Source organism: Acomys russatus, chromosome 4 (genome assembly GCF_903995435.1).
Source record: "Acomys russatus chromosome 4, mAcoRus1.1, whole genome shotgun sequence".
Lineage (NCBI taxonomy): Eukaryota > Metazoa > Chordata > Mammalia > Rodentia > Muridae > Acomys > Acomys russatus.
Window position 1 is genome coordinate 47,055,672 of NC_067140.1, and position 21,382 is coordinate 47,077,053.

Here is a 21,382-nt window from a genome sequence, read left to right on the forward strand (position 1 = left end):
CTTGATAACCATCTTTTTTTCTTAGATCTTGAATTTTTCCCACAATTTTGATGAAAATATTGTCTATGCTTTTGGCTTTTGTTACTTCTCTTTCTTATATGCCTATGGTACATATATTTAATCTTGTATAGAGTCCATTTCTGGATGTTTTCATGTTTATCTTTTTTTCTGACTGACAGTTTGACTCTTATACCTTGTCTCCAAACCATTATGTTCTTTATTCAATTTGGTCCATTATTTTGGTAAGGCTTTCCGTTGTTTTTTTTTTTTTTTTAAATTTTACTGATTGAGTTTTTCATTTCAAGTTTTATTTTAATTTGTCTGTTCTTATTTTGCCATTTTCAATCTGGAACTTATGCATCTCCTATTTGAGTTTCTTGAACCAGTTTATACTTGTTCTTTTGAAATAATTATCCTAAGCATCAAAAGTTGAATTTTTTAGGGACTATTATAAATGGGGATACTAATTTCTGGAGGAGAGATATTGTCTTATTTATTCTTTTTTTTTTTTTTTTTTGGTGGTTGTGACCAGACCTAAGCATCTGGAATTAGGTTCTTGGTAATGTTTCTGTGTATTGTTATCTGGTATCACTTTTATTGAGAAGATGTTTGGATGTTTGTTGGCCATTACCTGAATTTTGAGGTTGTAAGATGGCTAAATGGTGCTTGTGCAACTCTGTGTTTGTGTGTGCGTCAGGTGTCAGAAGTGGTCCCAGGTAACTTAGGGATAGATGAAACCTCTGAGGCCAGGAACTAAACTTCTGTAGCGTTAGAAGAGATTTGGCATCTGTGAAGGGCTCAGTAGATTTTCAGTGGTCCTTAAGGGTAGGGGTCTTGGGTAACATCAGACATGCAAAGTGCTTCCAGAAGGCAGGGTGTAGGTTGCCGCACTGTCCTCAGGTGGAGGTGTGTGGATAGTAGTCTTCACTTAGGTTTAAAGCACAGGATGAAATGCAGTCCCGGGACATCTTGGTGGGTGAGGTGGCAGATAGTCTCAGGAGATCCCTACTTGGGGTCTAGGTTGCAGGAAGCCATGCAATCTATAGGTATCAGGGTGAGTGGGACGGCTGGCAGGCAGGTGATGTCCAGGCTCTGGAAATTCTTCTGACTTAGGGTTGAAGTCATTGGGTGCCATTTTCCTATTTTTCTTTTCTTTTTTCTTCTTCTTTGTATTTTTGGTATCTTGAGTATAAGATGCTGTAGAGAGGTTTGTTTTTTGTCTATTTAGACTTGTAAATGCTTCCTGTGTTTTCATATTCATTTCTTTCGCCATATTTGTGGATTTTCTGATATAATTTTGTTAAGCAGATTCTCTATGAATTAAAAAAAATCTCACCATATATACAAGACACACACACACACACACACACACACACACACACACACACACACACACACACACACACACACCTCTTAGGGAACTGTAAGCTTGGTCTCCTTGTTGTAGACCAGTTCTGTTTTGCCAGCTTTCCTCCTCTCTATTTTTGAATTTGTAAGGCACCAAATTGATTCTGATTCATTTTTCTGCTTGTTTGCATCCCCTCCGAGACCACTGATCATTTTTGCTAGTTAGTTCCTGACATGTTCAGCTGGCATCTTCCCCACTTTAGTCTCTTTGAATTCAGTCATTGAAGAGCTGTGGCCTTTGGAGGAGTCTTGGCTTGCTTTCATATTTCTTGTGATTTGTGTGTCTGTTGGTCTGGAAAACGTTTCCAGATTTGTTTGATGATCTTCCTAGTTTTCAGCTTACTCTTGAAACACAATTCTCAGCACCACATAGAGGAGATAAAACAGATTTAAAATTTTATTTTATTTTATGCTTTTGCTTCTCTTGCCCCTGTTGGATAGCAGCATGGCTGGTACTGCTTTCATCATGGCTGTCCTCTTTTGTGTGCACTTCCCTTCTGGTTCTTTTCATTTTTCAACTGTCTAATCGCACCTGTGCATCTCTCAGTCCCTTCTTATCTTTGGAATAGAATGTTTTTTTTTTTTTTTTTTTGTTTTTTTTTTTTTTTTGTCTTTTTCTTTCTTTGTTATTATGTCACTTATCTTTTTAAAAAAGGATTTATTTATTGTAGATGAATGCTTTATCTGCAGAAGAGGGCATCAGATAACATTATAGATGGTTGTGGGACACCATGTGGCTGCTGGGAATTGAACTCAGGACCTCTGGAAGAGCAGCCGGTACACTTAACCACTGAGCCATCTCTCCAGTCCTGTCATCTATCTTTCACCGAGTTACACTGAAGCAGAATCGAGACTACTAACTTGCCAAATTGACATTATCATAAAAATTTTAAATTATACTCTGTGTGTGTGTGTGTGTGCGCGCACGTGCGCGCGTGCTCGCGTGTCGTGGTGAATGTGTAGATGCTAGAGGACTACTTGTAACTTGCAGGAGTTAATTTCTCTCTTTCCACTATGCCTCAAAAAGAAAAAGAAGAACCCACCCTACTGCATTTTCCTAGTATGAGTGAAGCTCTGGGTTCAACTGCCCATACTTAGCAACCCCACCTCCATACACAATGGCAGTCACATTGGACATGAAAGCAACATAATTTAGCTATGAAATGCAAATAAGATGCTAGCAGGGTAAGGAAATAGTTCATAAAGTTGTACAATACTTTAGGAAGTGCACATTATGGCTCTCCGAGTACTAATTTAGCACCCCTTGACTGGGTACTTCCTTTGTGCCAGGCAACAGAGTGGGTTTTAAGAATATACAAGGAGTGAGACAGTTTTTTTGCCCTCAAGAAAATGTAACTTAAGTGTTAAATGACTTACTCAGGTGCCAGGGACAGGTTTGGACTCTATGTGAGGGCAGACTACCTTGATCGTTGCCAGATGCATGCAATTATCTTCCTGAGTTGTTTGACACTCTCAATTTTAGTAATTACATCCTTTTTTTTTTTTTTTTTTTAATCCTTTTTTTTTTTGGTTTTTCGAGACAGGGTTTCTCTGTGTAGCCTTGACTGTCCTGGACTCGCTTTGTAGACCAGGCTGGCCTCGAACTCACAGCGATCCGCCCGCCTCTGCCTCCCGAGTGCTGGGATTAAAGGCGTGTGCCACCACGCCCGGCTCTGTAATTACATCCTTAACAGGAGACTTTTCTCTAAAGTTCTCTTATCTCCAAGGACCTTTCTGCATTTACTCTTTATGGAATTTCCTTTTCTATGTGCAGAAATGTTTTTCTAGATGAGAGGCAGATTTGTCTCTCCTTTATGGAGTTAGTGTGTCCTGTGCTGTAGTGTGATAGTTTCATTCCTGAGGAGTGTCTTTACATAACTAAAATAGTCATTTCAAAGAGAGAGTAAGAGATTTGTAGTTATACCATCTAGGCTAACACAATGGAGTAATATTGCATGCAGGCATTTCAAAAACACCTTTTTAAAAAAATAGCTGTAAGCCTATAGTTATGATGCAAAACTTCCCTGGGCAAATCCAATATTGATTATTTTGACTAAAATGAATGGCCTTTTCTTTAAAAAAAATCTTCTCTAAGATTATTATATTTCAGTCATTTTTATCACATTTTCATCAATTTTAGGTTACACATATCACAAAGCCCCTCAAGCAAAGAAGCTGACAAGGTTTCTCCTTCCTGTCTGATACAGTGTTAATTTCAGCATTATGATCATGTGTAGAGTTAGAATTTTGCTCTCCATTGCCTATTTAAACAATATTTTTGGATACCTTCCTTGTGCCAAGTCCTGAACTTGGCATTGGAGGAATAGTGGCACATAGGATAGAAAATCCCTGCTCTTGTAGAGCATGCATTCCAATAGGGTAGATGGCCTGCAAAAAGAGAAGCAAAAGTGTAAGGTAATACCATATGGTGGTTAGTGTACAGAGAAAATTAAATAGTGCCAGATGATGGCCAGATCATACAGAATGCTGGAGGCTGTCACAGAGCTTGAATTTTCATCTCTGGTCTTAATATTACCCTGAACATGCTCTATCTTGTCTGATCTCAGAAGTTAACTGGAGTGAAGCCTGCTTAGTACTTCCATGAGAAGGCTTATTTGTTTGTTTGTCTTTAATTATAAGTGTGATGGAACCTACTAGAAGATTTTTATCTGGATATTCCATACTATGATCTACAACTTTGAAGACTATTCTGACTTCTGTAGAACAAATTATAGAAGATTAAAGAGATATCTGGATAACATTAGGAAACTTTCAGGCATGATTCCTCTACAAAGCTGAGCCTGAGACGAAGGCTTCAGCGTAGGCAATTTATTCTGCACAGGAATTAAGGGAGCAAAAGTGGAAAATAATGACACATTAGGAAGGATGGAATGGAGGCAAAACCTAGTGACATGAAAGATGCTGATAAATTCTATAGACAAGTGCAGCTCCACTCCACTGTAGACCCGCTAAGAATTCAATAGGAATGCGCCTGAATTCTTCAGCTCCTATTTTCTATTGGTCTGAGGTAGTCCCCTCCCTCATTGTCAGATTTGTGTGTGAGAAAGAAAGGGACAACAGAGGCACATTGAAGGCAGGCCATACCACAGAGGAGTTTAGTGGATATGACAGAGCAGACACATGATTTAAGTGACAGTATAAGGTGACAAGAGAGAGATAGTAAATACGACAGAGCAGACACATGATGATTTGGATGACAGTATGAGGTGGCAAGAGAGAGATAGGCCCATGAATTATTTTAAGATGGCTCTGTGAAAATTCTTATAGGGGTAGAAATATCTAATTTTTCCACAATAAGCATTGGTCACTAATTTCATGACAACTTGCCTCTGGCTTTAGCTTTAATTTGTGATCATATTGTCATTCCCAATTACTTTTACTTAATGAGTTTGCATCAACATTTACAATCTGAAGCAAAGAAATTGATGAAGACTTAATAACATAAGGGGGAAATTTTAGCTATGGAAGGTATGATGACTTACTTGGGTATAGTCATCATTTTTTTTTACATATATCAAAACACACATAAGTAAGTTTCCTATGTGCTAGGGTTGTAGCTCAGCTGGTAGAATGCTTGCCTAGCATATACAAATCCCTGAGTTTGACACCCAGTGTTGAACAAACTAGGCATAGTAGCAGATAACACTTGGCTGCAATTCATCTCTTAGGAGTTGGAGATAGGAAGATCAGTTGTTCAAGATCATCCTTGCCAATACAGTGAGTTTAAGGCAATCTGGGGCTACATGAGGCCTTGCCTAAAAACAAAAAACAAAAAACAAACAAACAAAAAAAACACAAAAAAACTACACAGCATTAATTAAAAATCTACAATCAGATTTCTGCTGCTTCAGACACATTCTTGGTGTAACACATTTGATAGATTATAGGACCATTTGAAAATGAAGCAATGAGAACAGGCTTGAGCTTGATGTTGTGAGAACACTGAAGTGCATTTTAGTTTACACAAATGTCTCAAAGGGTAAGAGACCTATGCGGAATGTCAGAAATGTCTGTTTTTAAAAAAACAAGATTATCCCTCTATTGGTCATGGTTATTCAAGTTTCTCATATCATGCTAACCCAAAGCCAGGAGCATAATTCTCATAGCATGAAATTCAACATTGTAAGAAATAATATACATCAGGGCATGTCTTGGGAAAAGAGGAACATCTGTAAACTGTCAAGACAGAAACCTCCCTACGGCTGAAGGTGCCTAGGAGAGTTAGAGAAGAGTATTTCAAATAATGCTGGCAAGAGTTAAGGTGCAGATGCTGAGCTGAGACACGCTATGTATCAAATGTAGCCATGCATCTTCTCTGAGGCACGGTAGTATGTTCTGTAAATGTTTGTTTTTATTTCTTCAGATTAGGGCATGAGATGAGAGCCATACCCAAGCTTTATGAATGCATGGCTTGATCTGAGCCCACAGTGTTTCTATCTAACTATCCCTAGACCTAGGTTTCTCTCTGCTTTTTACTAAATTGCTGCATTTGGAAAAACTGCCCTGGGACCCCATGAACTTAACTGCATTAAACTGTACCGAACTCCCAAACTGTACTGTACTGTCTCCACAAACTCCTTTGCTCTCTCTTTGCACTGCTCTTAAGTAGACACCTCTTTCATTGTCTTGTGAGTGTAGGGTGTATCTATCTCTACCTCATTCTATCAAATCTTTCTCTGATTCATCACTTTGTCTGCCCTTCAACTAGATGTCATTGTTTGGGATTAAAAGTTTGTACTAAGGACATGTCTGTATTCTACCCAAAAGGATTAAAGGTGTTCAGCATGTCTGCATTCCAGAGGGATTACACAGACCTAGAAAGTCAGTCTTTGGATGTGATTCTTTGCCAGAGCAGCGACATTGCTGGATTAAAATTCCTCTACACTGTCTCTTGGAAGCATTGTCTTTCTGGATCTAGACAGGGCTCTTCTGTGCTTCCATCCTACCCTGGAAGCCTTTTGTTTATCCTGGTTTAAGCAAAGAGACAAAGCTACTGCTAATAATGGTTTCTGTTTGATGAATCTTCTTTTGTGTAAGTGATATGTCAAAGACAGAAATATGCAATGCTAAAGAAGACATGTTTCCTTAGTTGGTGATGTGGGAGTTCTTGGAGAATGCTTTTTACTGAAATATTATTATTGTTGTTATTGTTATTGTTAATTTATTTAGTTTAACTCACTCAGATATGGCATAAACTTCCGAGGCATGAGAGAGCAAACTATGCCCAGTTTTAGGTTCCTTCAATTAAAACACAGAGAAAATAGATGGAGAATCTCAGGATTGCTGTATGTGAAGGGTAGGGAGAGAGCTGGCTTGTTGCAGCTTCCTCAGAAGGAACAACTTTCAATCATATTCCAGCAGGTGGGAACTCTGAGGTGAACTAGTCCTGCATGGTGGGCAGTGACACTTCCTGGTGAAAGTCACAAATCTCAGAGAAAAGACTGCTGCTTTTGAGGCACTGAGGCATCCTGTGCTGGGTAGACATGCAGGAGAAAAGCTAACAGCTGGCTTGCCCTCAACAAGTGGGATAGCTATTTGTGTTGTCAACTTGACTACATCTGTAATTAACTAAAATCCCCAAATGAAGGGCACAGCAGGGAAGGATTTGAAAGAGGAAGATCCACTTCTAATCTGGATCTTGAGTCAGGAAGACACACCTTTTATCGGGGCCACACCTTCTTCGGGAAGTCTATATAAGGATGTGGAAGAAGAAAGCCTTTGCTCTTTGCCTGTGGGCTCTCACCTTGCTAGCACCTCTACTTTTCCACTGGCATTATTAGAATTTACTTATTTGGGGTTGAAGACCAGCTGAGACATCCAGCATCATGTACTGAACAACTACTGTATTCTTGGACTTTGTTCATAGCCAGCCATTGTTGGATTATCTGTACTGCTACATATCTATTCTGTAAGTTCTATTACTTCAAGGAACAGGTAATGCAGCTAGTGGTTAAGACTCTGGATTAAAGGCCTGTGCTTTTCTTCCTTCAACTCTCCTCCAATAACTCTTCTTGGCTTACTCTCAGATTTATCTGTGTCCGATGATGTTTCCTTCTATGTCCTATTGTCTCCCAAACTCTCTTGATTTCAAGTTGAGTGTGATTAAAACAAAGTGCTGATAAGAAAGTGGCTAGAAGAGAGGAAAGTCAGGACATTAATCTCCTCCCCTGTCTTGCTGTGGTTTAGCGAGTAGACAAATTTCTCTATCAAGGCCCATCTCTCTTACACGTACAGCTTTCATCTGGTTTCCACTATGTCAGTCAGTCAGTCTTTGTCCTTGTCCTAGGTGGTTAAAAGGTGATAATAATTCTTGCATGGAGTCCTTTGATCTGTTATTCTTCTTTCCTTATCTCTACCTATACTTTTTTTAAATGTTAAAAATTCATATTTTCCCCACTGTGCTAGAAATTGAACCCAGGCCTTCAAGCATGCAAGGCATATGCTCTGCCACTCTATTATTTTCCAGCATCTAGCCACACTTTTATTAATATTCTCAGTATTTCTTTGAATAGTGGAGTATTGCAGTGTGTGACATTGAAAAAGGTCCTCTCTTTGTACCTTTGTATTTTTATTTTCAAAATGAAGTTGAGAATGACATTGCCATGGGATTGATTATTGCAGAATGAAATAAATGGACAGACCTAATATGCTCTGCATATAACAAAAGCTAGGTACTATTATGAATACAGTTTCTCATGTAAACATTAAAAGAAATGTATCATGTAGGCTAATGAAGTTTAGGTAACAGAGCTGTGAGTCAAAAACCAGGATCTATTTGTAATCTATGTTTTACATTATTCTGTAAATTAAGATGTCCCAGAAAGCTTCAAGGGAAAGAAAAAATTGGTAAGATTAATAGCAAGTAAAAACATGATGAACACTGTAGTGATGATGGAATGTTGTCTAGATTTGTGTCTGAAGAAACTAATCTCTCATAAGTGGCTTTAGACAATGAAATGACAACAATCAATGTCATGCCAATCATGCCATGAAATATGGAATTTTGTTTTTTCTCAAAGAATGCTTGCTATTCACATCTATCTATCTATCTATCTATCTATCTATCTATCTATCTATCTACCTACCTAGCTACTACCTATAGATGTCTTCAAGCTTTAAGTCTAGAAAAAGGACTATTTTTATTTTCCTCATTTCTTGGAAAGATGTGAAATCCCGTGGTTAATGTAACAATTCTCATTCTTGCTTTTGAAGGTAGGGCTTTTTATTAAAGGTAGGGTGAAAAAAGTGAAACTGGATTACCTCAGTTTCACATTAACACCCCTTCAAAAACCCAACTGTGCTGTGAGGAGAGACAAGGAAACAATGCCAGTGATTAAGTTGGATTTATCTAGTCTATCTGGGCAGACTCATTTGAAACTTGTTTTGAAGGAAATACATTCTTTCTGGTTTCTACAGCTTAACAGGGGTCTTATTTTTCAAACTGAAAGCAACATGATGGACCACAGATAAAGATAAAATGGGGATGTGTGTGTGCCACAAGCCACTCAGGTCTGTTATAAGACAGCTGGTTCAGGTAGGACATGTAAGGGAGCTGTATCAGAAGACTGGTCAGAGGTTCGGAGAATAATATTTCTGTAAAAGCAGCACACCAAGGGTAAAAAAAAAAAAAAAGAATTTATTAAATCCAAATTGAAAAAAAAAGAGTATATGTTATCTATTTAATCTCCCACAAAGAACACTTGGAACCATAGTAAACTAGGAAGCATGGCAAACATGCTAAGCAAGCCTTCCATAATTTGTTAAGGATTTGGAAAGGTCATCAATACAAACCCAATCCATCTCACCATGCTCACTTATTTCAATAGCCCACCAGGCTTTGTCAGTGTGTAAGGATGCCTGCATTAGCACACATAAGCTGATTGTGGCCAGGACACCTGCATCAGCACATGCAGGATGATTGTAACCAGAAACATCCTTCACATCTCAGTGATGTGCTCACTTCTTAGGCGAAGAGCAACAGAGATTTTTATAATTTGTTTCTCTTTGTCTTAAGGAACGGTGTAATCAGTTCCCTTTTCATTTTCCTTAACTACAGGAGCTCTACAATCAGGCATTTCCAATATCAGAGTGGCCACCTCCTCCATCATCTCTGTTAATTGATGACCAGAAGCAAACATTTGTGGGACCACACCAGACAGTTCAACAAACCATCTCACTGATCCTGTGGAGGGAGTTTTCAGCCAAAGGTCTTAGACTAGGAGTCCTCAAGGACTAGGCTTGCCCACGCCTGCCACTACACCAGTTCAACGATGAGTAAAGGTGACAGGCAGAGAAGGCAAGCTTCATCAGTGTGATTCAACTCCAGTACTTCAGTACACGTGTCATATAGAATTATGTCATTAAAAACAAAACCAAAACCAAACAAACAAACAAACAAAAGGAATGGATAAATGTATCCAGTGCCCTTGCTGGGGTCAGGCAGTGTCCTATTCTAAGTTTCTCTAAATTGTACAAAGTAGTGGTTTGGCAGGCTTTGCCTTGCCCCCAAACAGCTCCATGTTTCAAGGAACTTTTAATTCTAGTTTGAAGGAGAAGAACGGTCACAGTAGACGAGAAACCATACCATACTGTCAGGCACTATTCATCCTGCATATACTGATACATGAATTATTACAGGCAGTCACCATATGAACTTCTTGAGATAAGACTGTAGGGACACAGTAATAACAAATAAAATAAATGTGTTAAAATTATATCAGTGAACCTGACCCAAAGTCTTATTGGACATGCCAAACCAAAAAATGGGTATCACTCTTTCACCAGGAATACATGGATGCCTCACACTGTGAAAGGCATGCCTCCCACAAATATGTCATCTGAAATCTCTGTATATGTATCAAGAACCAATAAACAATGGACTCTCTGACCATCCCTGCACCATGGGCTTGGTTCTGTGCCTTGTTAAACAATGCCAAGTAGACTGTGTGCTTCATCCATCTTGACCATTTATCTTGACCTGACTTCCATTTCCTGATCTGGAGTCATTTTTCTGCTCTTGGAATATAGTTTTGCTTTTTATCTCTCAGCTTTACTCTACAGCCCAAACTCCAACTCCAGCAGCTCCAGCAGAACCATGCTCCCAGCACACCGGTGTAGTTTATTATCTTAATATCGCCTCAGCCCATCTCCAAAGCTCTTGTATTCTGCTGTAGCCTCTTTAACTTACATTCATTTTGTAAAACATATATATGCATATAAATATATGCATATAGTTAATGTGTGCTCTGTGGTACGAATTAATATTGATAATCAGGATTGGAAAGAAAATAAGCATTTGCCTGGCCAGCTTACCAAGGTAGACTAGATTAACGTTACTAAAATGGCTAAATAGAATGTATTTATTGTTATGCAATTAATTCTGACACCAGAAAGATAAACAGACCTGCAAGTCCATCACTAAGTGTCTAATGTAAGCTTTAGGTTTAAAGAGAGAAAGAATTGGGGACAGATATGGTCTAGAGTCTTGGTCAAAGTGTGGTCTGATGGCTCACTATCTCAGTTTTGCTTCTAAAAGGTTGACCAATAAGTCCTTGTTGATAGAGGGGAGTAATCTCATTCCCACAAGATGATTACCCTGCAGCAAGGTGTAGCCTCACCATCAAAGATAATTACCCTCATTTGCGTGGTTGTTTACTTCACTTTGTTCTAGCTAGAATTCAAGGTGGCTATGCTTTTGGGACAATGGGTCTTTGTGCCTTCAGCCTTGAAGGGGTGTGAGATAAGGTAGTGTTGTAAGCTTTGTCCTCTGGTCATGAAGGGGCTGTTGTTATCTTGAAGACAGAGAAACACTGACTACATGCAAGAGATACTCACAAGATCCGACCTATTGATATTCCTTCATTGACGGGAAGGAGGGTTCATGAGTAAGTTCACGAGATACAGGAGACCCCCCAGCACTCTTCAAGGATGTATGCCTTTCAATGTTCCCAGAAGGAGGCTTCACTTCAGCTGCTTATAATATGCACATACCTCTGCAAGTGACTCCAGCCAATCACTGGCTGTCCAAGTTTGACTTAGATGAGGTTTTTTTTTTTTTTTCTTTTTAAATGTTGTTGGTGTTTCCTCTAGGGTGAGTAGATATTTGTTCATGTCTCCCTAGGAAAAATTACACAACAAGTAGTGGGCACCGGCTTCTTAGATGTATGAGTGATTGGCATGTTTGAGAGAGAGAGAGAGCTACAGAATAAAGCAGAAATGCCAGACTGTCGTCCTGGTTTTAGCACCTTGTAGCCTCAAATGAGGAGTCATTTAGCATGACTAGTGTACAATACAATGCTTTATAAAGAATGACCATTAAAATACCTGGGCATGTCTGTAGTCCCAGCAGTGGGGAATATGAAGCAGGAGGATCTGGATTTTGAGGCCAGTCTGGACTAATTAATGAATCTATGTCTCAAAAATATTTTATTTATTCTTATGAGAAATGTTTTCAGTTTTTTCCTATTAAAGGTAGCTAATGCACCAAAGCCCAAAATCCCATGAGTCTTCCTCACTCTCTAAAACCTTTATTAAAATCTTTTACTGTCCCCAACATGGTAAAACTTTTGCTTATGCAAAGGCCCCTCTATATCCCAGGACTGGGATGGCCTGGCATGACTGACCTCTACTCCTTTTCTTTTATTTCCTTTGTACAGATTCTTTTAAAACTAGTGTCAAAAGATTGTGAGATTGGCTCCCAATTGGAAAAAGACACAGTAACCACTGTGTTACAATAAACCAAGTGAAATTGCTGCTCTAGTGTGCTTACTTGTCTGGGTTTCATCTTGACAAAATGGATGTTATACAAAAGGAAGTTGCCCCATGCATTACTTTCGCTTTTCCCCCTTTCTCCCCGTTTTAAAAAATATAACAAATAACTTTTTATGTTCCCCTTCCCCCTTCCCTTCCCCCTTTTCCCCTGTGGAAAAGTGTCAGCAACTAGGTATTCAGGATGAGCAACTGAGAGGATTAAGAGGGTGGGCTACACAGAGCTCGGCTTCTTTGTGCGTCATCACAAGGCGTGCTGCTGGCCAGGCTACTTAAGCATCCTTTTTACCAGAAAACCTCGTGGAAGATACAGCTGGCAACTTTGGAAACAGGACCACAGAGGTGACTCTGAGGATCCTGGCCATGAGGTTGGATGCCTCATCTTGCTGAAAAAACACTGAACCTAAATGGTGCAGCATGACTTTGTTCCTGCTTGGCTAAATTTCTCAACGCCACAGTCAGCTGCGTCATCTACAGCCACCTTGACAAACACGGAGAGCACCTGTCCCGTGGAGAAGGTAGATTTGGAATAAGCCATCGTCGGCATAATTCCTCTGATGGCTTTTTAAACAATGGACCTTTTCGGATTACAGGAGATTCTTGGCACCAACCCTTCTTACTCCGCCATGATTCCGTGGACTCTGGTGTCTCTAAGGGAGCATATGTTGGAACCACAGGCAATCTATCTGGTTGGCATGGGTCCTCTCGAGGTCATGATGGCATAAGCCAACATAGTGGAGGGAATACAGGAAACCATCGGCACTGGAATGGCAGCTTCCACTCCCGGAAAGGCTGTGTGCCTTTCAAGAAAAACCACCAACAGAGATTAGGGAAGAAAAAAAGAGAATAAAGTAGAAAAGTTGCAGTTTGAAGAGGAAGACTTTTCCTCTTTGAATCCAGAAGCTGACAAACAGAACCAGCCATGCAGACCTGTTGGGACTCCTTCTGGAGTGTGGGAAAATCCACCTAGTGCCAAGCAACCCTCCAAGATGCTAGTCATCAAAAAAGTTTCCAAAGAGGATTCTGCTGTCGCCTTCTCTGCTGCATTCATCTCATCAGGATCTCACCGTGCAAATGGGAACAAAGTGTCAACTATGGTCCCAAGTGTCTACAAGAACTTGGTTCCTAAGCCTGCGCCACCTCCCTCTAAGCCCAATGCATGGAAAGCTAACAGAATGGAACACAAGTCAGGATCCCTTTCCTCTAGCCGGGAGTCTGCTTTTACCAATCCAATTTCTGTTACTAAACCAGTGTACTAGCTGCTGGTGCAGTTCTGAACTCTCTCAAAGAGAGTCCCTCCAGGACTACCCCTCCGATTGAGATCAGCTCCTCTCGACTGACCAAACTGACCCGAAGAACCACGGACAGGAAGAGTGAGTTCCTGAAGACTCTGAAGGATGAAAGAAATGGAGACTGCTCAGAAAGTAGAGATTGTGACAAGCTGGAGGGGGTGGAGGGCAGCCACACACCTGAACCAAAGGAAAACGGAGAACAAGCTTGTCTTCAGAATGATCTTTCTCTACCCATGGCACGAAGGGGAGGAGGTCCTGACCCGCTCACTGGAAGCAGAACATAGGTTATTAAAAGCAATGGGATGGCAGGAATATCCTGAAAATGATGAGAGGTGCCTTCCACTCACAGAAGATAAGCTCAAGGAGTTCCACATGAAAACAGAGCAGCTACGAAGAAATGGGTTTGGAAAGAAGGGCTACTTTTTTATTAATATATTTTATTAATTTATTCATATTACATCTAAATTGTTATCCCATCCCTTGTATCCTCCCATTCCTCCCTCCCCTCCCCTATGACTGAAGAACGGCTACTTTCAGAGGCAGAGTTCCAGCCTGTTCTCTCCTTGGAGAAGCACTTGGAATGCAGAGTGCGCAGACTCAGACACAGAGATGAGCAGCAGTGAGACGTCAGATGACGACGCCCGAAAATAGTTACAAATGCTCACAGTTGACATGTCCCATTGAGTTCAGCCTTGTCTTTAGAGAATATAAAGTCTTCTTTTCCTTAAAAAAAAAAAAAATCATTAAAATGGCCTGTCAGTCAGCCAGACAACAAAATACCCTTAGGAAAGCCATTTGTGCTGGGGACTTCAAGAAATAGTGAAATAGTGAAATAGTGTGAAGAATGCTTTAAAAAATGCAGGATTACCCAGTGGTCTTTCTGGCCGTTGACCACCTCACCCAACTCGGTGTCTCATTGGTGTTCATTCAGTGGATATCACAAGGACTGAGCTACGGAAGAGAGGCCAGAGCAAGATCTGAGAAAAAGTTGGGAGACAAAGACATAATCAAAGAACAAAGGACTTCCTTGTGAAAACCAGGTCCCAGAGGTCCCAGATTCCTTCTCCCGGCACTTTGTGCTGAGAGCTTTGTCCTAGCTCCAGGCTATCTCTTGTCCTGGTCACTTTCACTTTCTGTTTTCTGTGGTTTCTCAAAGTTTCTAATTCTAGTAAGTGGCGTCATTGTGTTTTCTCTGCTTTCAAACTCTCCTTCTTGTTTTTGTGCTAGATCCTCTGAGAAACCCAGCAGAACAAGTCTTTCCATTTAACAGACAGTATCTTACTTAGTCAAAGGTTAGAGACCTCCTGCCCAACGCCCAGAGCCACTGCCTGCAGAGGTCTGTTTCTGCAAGGACTTAGCAGAGCCTGGGATCAACATGAACGGCAGCTCAAGCATTCCATGCCTTTCCTGGCGGACTGGATTAAGCTGATTTCCTGGAGACTAATTGCACTGGATCTGGATCTCTCTGTCTCCTGCTGTCTCTGGGTTAGGCTGAGGTTTCTGAAACCCAGGAGATGTACATGCGTTTCTGGCCTCCTTTAAGAGCATTTGGCACCCTGTAAAAGCTGCTCATTAAAGGAAACAGTGGGACTGCTTTCCTTTTTATAGTCTGCCCATGGAAAGTTGACCCATGCAGAGTGTTTGGAGGTGGAAGGCTGGAGACTTGGAGGCAGTGGACAAGCCTGTTTGGCAGGGCAGAGCAAGACTTCAGAGGGGGAAGGCCAGTCCTCTGGAGTTCTACAGCCTTGGTCCTGTGGTCAGGAAAGCCCACTGAGGGCTCTATAAAGAAATAATGGCAGCAATTAAACCAGTTAGGGGTCCAGTTTGGGGTTGAAATTTCAGGTTCTGCTCCCTTAGCTCTTGAGGTTTGGCTCTCTGTTTCCCTCTTCTTCTGAGGTCCTGTTGGCTTGAGTGTATTGTAAAGCTCTGAGGGTGGGAAAGGATGGCTGTGACACAAAGGAAGGCTAATTGGCTGGAACTGCCCAGTCACTCCCTCCAGCTGGCCTCAATCTCCTTGGTTTTTAGGTCTTCCTAAAGAACTAAAAAGAGAGGCCTGCATCTCTTTTCAAAATATTTAAAACCAAATAAATTCAAATTAGGTCTTTTCTTGCTGTCAATGCTGTTTTAACCTTGTTTTCAAGGAGAAAAGCAGAGTGCCACGGGGGACATTTTGGCATCATAGTAAGATATGAACTGAATTAACTCCTCCTCACATAACATGACCAGGTTGTGACATCCCCTAAGCAAGAATGGCAAGTTCTGGGCAAGAATGTGGCTCTTCTGATTCTCTAGCTGTAGCAGATATTACTAATGGGCCAATGTCTTTTCCCCCTGTTGAGCATGGGAAGTCTCATAATTATTTTTAATATAATACCCCCTCGAGTGTGGCCAGGAATCATTGTGGGTTCAGCCCCGGAATCTATTTCACATCTTTGTCCTTGTCCCAATTTCTCTGAAGCTCAGATGGCATTGTCTAAGTGATAGAGGTTCTGTCTAAGGCAAGATCAGTTGGGTAAATAGTAGTTTTATTTGCAGATCCAAAATGTTTTCCTTCTTAGGCCTTCAAGCTTCCTATGCCTTCCTTTTCTCTTCCCCATCTGCCACCACACTTCTTTCCCTTTGAAATGCATTACAGCTTCTTAGGAAGGGCTCCCTGCTTTCCAATGTGCTTGTTATCATGAATCCTAATATTAGTGATGAAAGAGTGTATTTAACCCAACTGAGACTCTGTTAGCCTAGTTCAGATCACTTGCAAAAAATCTTTTGGGAAAGGCATCAATTAAAATGAAAAGCAAAGTTATCTAGAAGCTCATTTTGGAACTGATGTAGTGTGGATTGGATATAGCAGGGTGGTGAAAACATCCTAGGTGGGCAAATAGTGCTCAAATGGCAGCTGCATCATTTCCTTGAATGTCCTCCCAGAATTTAATTATTTCTTTTTTACGTGTCTGTGTTCCTGTCAGTAAATTGAGAGGAATAATAAGCCCTTATTTCAGGTTGTGAGGGAAAAAAAAATCAGGTCCTACATATAAGATGACATTTAACATTGTTTTGAATATGAGGTAGTCCTCAAAAGCTCCTGTATTGTGGACTTGGTTGTTAGCCAACAGGTAGCTGGATCCTGAGGGCTTTAAGAACTGGTAAAGGATTAATCTTTTAATGTATTCATGATGTCATAGTTTTACTAAGAAGGGATGGAAGCAGGAATTGGGGCCAACCTTAGGAACCAGGTTACAGATATGGTATCCTTGAAAGTCATATGTTGTCTTATTCCTTCTTCTTCTCTCTTTATGCTTCCTGGCTAACACAATGTAAGTTATCTTGCCATTCCCTTTCTTCCATAATGGACTGACACTAATTACAACCCCTAAACACTCTTCCTCTTTTTAAACGGTTTACATCAGGTGTTTTGTCACAGCAACACCAAGTCTCACTAACACATTTACAATATTTTGGCCTCCCATTGAAGTACTAACCAGGCCCAACCCTGCTTAGCTTCTGAGATCAGAAGAGATCAGATGGGTTCAGGGTGGCCAAGGACAATGCATACAGTAAACCTAGACCCCTGTTCAGTTCTAGCCAATGGACAGCTCATTCTCCATGGTTGTGGGGAGAGAGGGGACTGCCTCTGACATGAACTCTGGTGTCCCCTATTTGATCACTTCCCCTTGGTGGGGAGGCCTGGTGGCACACAGAGGAAGGGGAAGCAGGATGTATGGATGAGACCAGATAGGCTCTGGTTATATGGTGGGGGAATAGGTCTCCTTGTATTAGAGATCTAGGGGGTGGCTAACAGGGTGAAAGAGGGAGGGAAGGTGGGAATGGGAAGACACATGTGAGGGCATAATAATCGGGATGTAATCTGAATAAATTATAATAAAAATATTTTGGCAAATTTTGGGCATATGTCATCCATAAATTGATGGAAGATACTTCATGGAGCAGAATACTTGGGTGAGTCATGTGGAGTCTGTTATTTACTCATCAGCCATTTGACAAAGAGGTAAATTAGTTATCCAGGGTTGCAGAGCTAATATGGAACAGCTAGACTTTGACTTTGTCTCCTGGATTTCAGGGACCATGTTCTTAGTCACTCTGATGCCTCCTACTTGACCTTAAGCCATTATAATTTCGGCTTCCTGGAAGGAAAATGTTGATGAACGAAAGTTAATCTTGGTGAGGCAGTCTAAGGATTAAATCAGTCAGTACTTGTAGCATAGTGCTCAGCCTGTTAGGGTGCACCCTATTACATAATCATCACTATAGCTATTGTTTTTTCTGAATCATTCCTTATGCCCCTTCATCTACCCTTGTGGTTGGCACAGGATGCCAGAGTATGTGAGCAGTCTGTTTAAAACGGCCTATGATATTGTTATCCCAGAAAGAGAAGAGGAATGGATGGCTTTCAGGACTGAGAACTCTGGCTGACCTTTTGGCTATCTCATAAATAATTCCAAGGAGGTACTTTCTAGTTGTTCTGGAGAAAGCCTGGAGGAGTAGCTCAGGCAGAGCAACACAGCTTGCAGTAGTTCATCCAGATTCCTTTCTGTTCGTAGCTCCTCTGTAGAAGCTGACCTTCTTAAAGGCTGTGAAATAAAGCATTGTCTCATGTTTAAGAGGGAATAGCTCTAGAACCTCCTGTTCGTAGACAGGCCAGGCAGTTGTGGGGATCTCATTAACAGTTGTGTTAATTGAACAGTTGTGTGGACTAGAGCCTATTGAAAATGTGTTTTATTTTTATTGAAAAAGTGTTTGAAAAGAAGGCATCTAGAAGCCACTGCCCTGTGGCCCACCCACCATGGGTACCACTACAATGAGCAAGTATGTCATGGAAAGATGGGAGAAAAAAGCTGAGTGGTTTGTGCACTATGAAGAGAGGTAGAGCTGGAGGTGGGAGGGTGGTGAGTAACAGCCTGATGTGAAAAGCCTGAGGTGCTACCGGAGGCAATGGTGATGTCTAAGCCTGTCCTGCCATCAAGTGCTATGTCTGCATCTGTGGCCCTGCAGTACTAGAGTTCTGTGTGGATATCCATGGGCCATGGTATCACCAAAGGCCATGCAGACAGTCCTCATCTGTGCTGCGGCCTAGGGCCATGTTGATGTTCAAGGACTGTGCAGAGCTGGCCTGGCTCCTCACTGGCTGCAGGACTCAGGAGAGTGGCTAGGTTCACACCTCAATTGAGCAGCACAGTAGACCTGGTCCTGGCTGCATAGGCAGTCCCAGGACATGGGATCGGGAGAGCTGGCCGTTCACTGGCTGCATCACATGGGAGAGATGGGCAGGGATGCAAGTGGAGGCCACGTTGCTTGCACAACACTGTAGAGCTGGCCCTGGTGGCCAGGGTGCAAGAGATCTGGTGGCCTGACCAACTCAGCTTCCACCCAGGCCCAGATCCAGGGCTTTGAGTTGCCCCACCCAAATATTTACCACATATGTGCACTGCTGCATTACGTGAAGGGGCCTGTCCTCCAGACCTAAAGCTGCAGGATCTCCATGACACAGGGCGACAACAGGGTATCTGAGAGGAGTCCTAGAGAGGATCCACTATTGATAGTGCAAAGAATCCAGAGGCCTCAAACCAGACCAGTGACTCATTGCAATGAACATTTGAAGGTAAAACTGTCTGGGCAAAAGGGTAAACTGTGGCACACAGTGACATATTGCAGCTTCTATGGAGAGATTTTATTTGCTTGTTTGCTCTGTTTTGTTGTTTTTATATTATTATTATTATTATTATTATTATTATTATTATTATTATTATAATTTATTTTGTTTCTTCTGGGGCATGCAAGGGTGGATATGAAGGAATGGGGAGATGGATGAGACTAGGGTGCATGTTGTGAAATTCACAAAGAAGCAATACAAAGCTAAAAGCAAAGTTTGAAGAGATGAATTCCCAGAATATTTATAGGAAATAGAGCCAGAGAAATGCTAATAAAATATTTATAATCTAAGTTTTTATACTTCTCAACCCCATCTGGGAGTCACTTAGAACATTACTCTTCCTTAGGTCCTTAGTGGTCATTTTCTTCCAAACACTATGTGAATCCCAGTAACGGCAACTTTATATTCCATTGGGTAATTGGCAGTGGCATACTTTTCTTCCAGTACACATGTATCTGTTATTCTTAAGTTGTTGTATATTTTACTTTTTAAAAGAGGATTTCAGTTGACAGCAAGATTGGGAGGATAGCCCTGGGATGTCACACATGCTCTGACACCACACTTATGCTGTCACTTCCGTTATTAACGTCCACTGTTAGTCTCAGCGGCACAGTTGTTAAAGAGCTGTCACTGATACATCACGATCACCCAAAGCCTGTGGCTTATCTTAGGGCTCTTGCTCCATGTGGTGCACTCTGTGGGTGTCTGTAGTGATATGTGGTCATCACTACAGTGTCACACAGAATATCTTCATTGCTCTAAATGTCTCCCATGCTCCACCCTGCCACTACCCTGATCACTTACTGTCAGTTTTATCTTTGTCAGAATGTCACAGAGTTGGAGTTCTATACAGTTAAAATTATAATTAGAGAATTTTCTTTTGTTTTGGGGTGGGATGGTTTTGCTATAAGGTATCACTATATAGCATTGGTTTCCTTGGCACTTTCTATGCAGTCCAAGTTAGTGTATGAAACTTTTAACTTGGAGGTAACTGTAGATCTACAGAAAACTTGGAATGAGAGCCCAGACAGTGGACTCACGTCATTAGCTGGCTTTCTCTACTGTGCACTCTAACACAATTGTGGTACATTTGTCAAGACTAAGGAATTGATATTGGTGCAATATAACCTAACCTTTTTCATTCCATGTCACAAACTAGGATACTATATTGTATTAGTTATATTTCCTTGATTATAATAGTTTCTGATGTTTTTCATGAAATAAATAGACATTTTCAGAATATTCTCAATTTGGATCAATTTAATACATATATTTATTTAAATATACACCTTATTTTGTTTTAGATTTATAAAACTCACAGAGAAAACAGTTTCACATACCTCACACTCACTTTTCTTTATTCTTAATATCATACATTATTATACTTGTTACAATTAGTGAACAAATATTTATACTCTATGACCAATTAAATTCCATAGCTTGTAAAAACTTCTTAGTCTCTTTTTAACACACACACACACACACACACACACACACACACACACATACATATATATATATATATATTTTTTTTATTTTTTATTTTTTTGGCTGTTTCAGGATCTCTCCAGGCTACCAAGGTTGTATATTTAGTTGTCATGTTTTTTGAGTCTGCTCTGGTTTGGGATATTTTCTCTAGTTTTCCTTGGTTTTTGTGACCATGGTAATCTTGAGGAATGCTAATCAGGTCTTTTGGAATGTCCTCCAGTTGAGATTTGTCCGACATTTTTCTTAAGTTTATACTGAGACTGCTTTTGGCGTGGTGTGTGCTAAGGGGGTAGGAAGGCTGCGGACGTGAAGAGTTGTTTGCCATGTCACATAATGGGCACATATGATGAACATACTTGAAGACTTCAATGGTAATGACTTCATCTCCTGGATGAAGCAGTGCTCACTGAATTTTTTTCCTGAAACATAACTCTTTACTCCCCTACCCTGGGCACATTACTATCTTTGTAAGATCAACTTAAGAAATGGTGGCTTCACGTCTACCTCTTTCAAGGAGGGTTAGCAACATGCCTTATATGAAATTGCTTTGTAAATAGCATTTGTCTTATTGCTCTCATTTACTTATTTGATCACTTATAGTAGCAAATACCCTTTATATGTCAAACTATTGCTTTATTATTGCTTGAATTATTTCTAGGAATGCAATCACATTGTTCCTATGTTTCTTGAACATAGCTTTATATGTTATTTTTGGTATTTATTTTATTTATTTTCTGGGACA

General features: G+C 40.6%; 1 pseudogene; it reads left to right on the plus strand.

Annotated features, from left to right (window-relative positions):
• Positions 1-12,387: 12,387 nt before the first annotated feature.
• Positions 12,388-14,183, plus strand: LOC127188575 (vasculin-like protein 1; annotated as a pseudogene).
• The last annotated feature ends 7,199 nt before the right edge of the window (positions 14,184-21,382 follow it).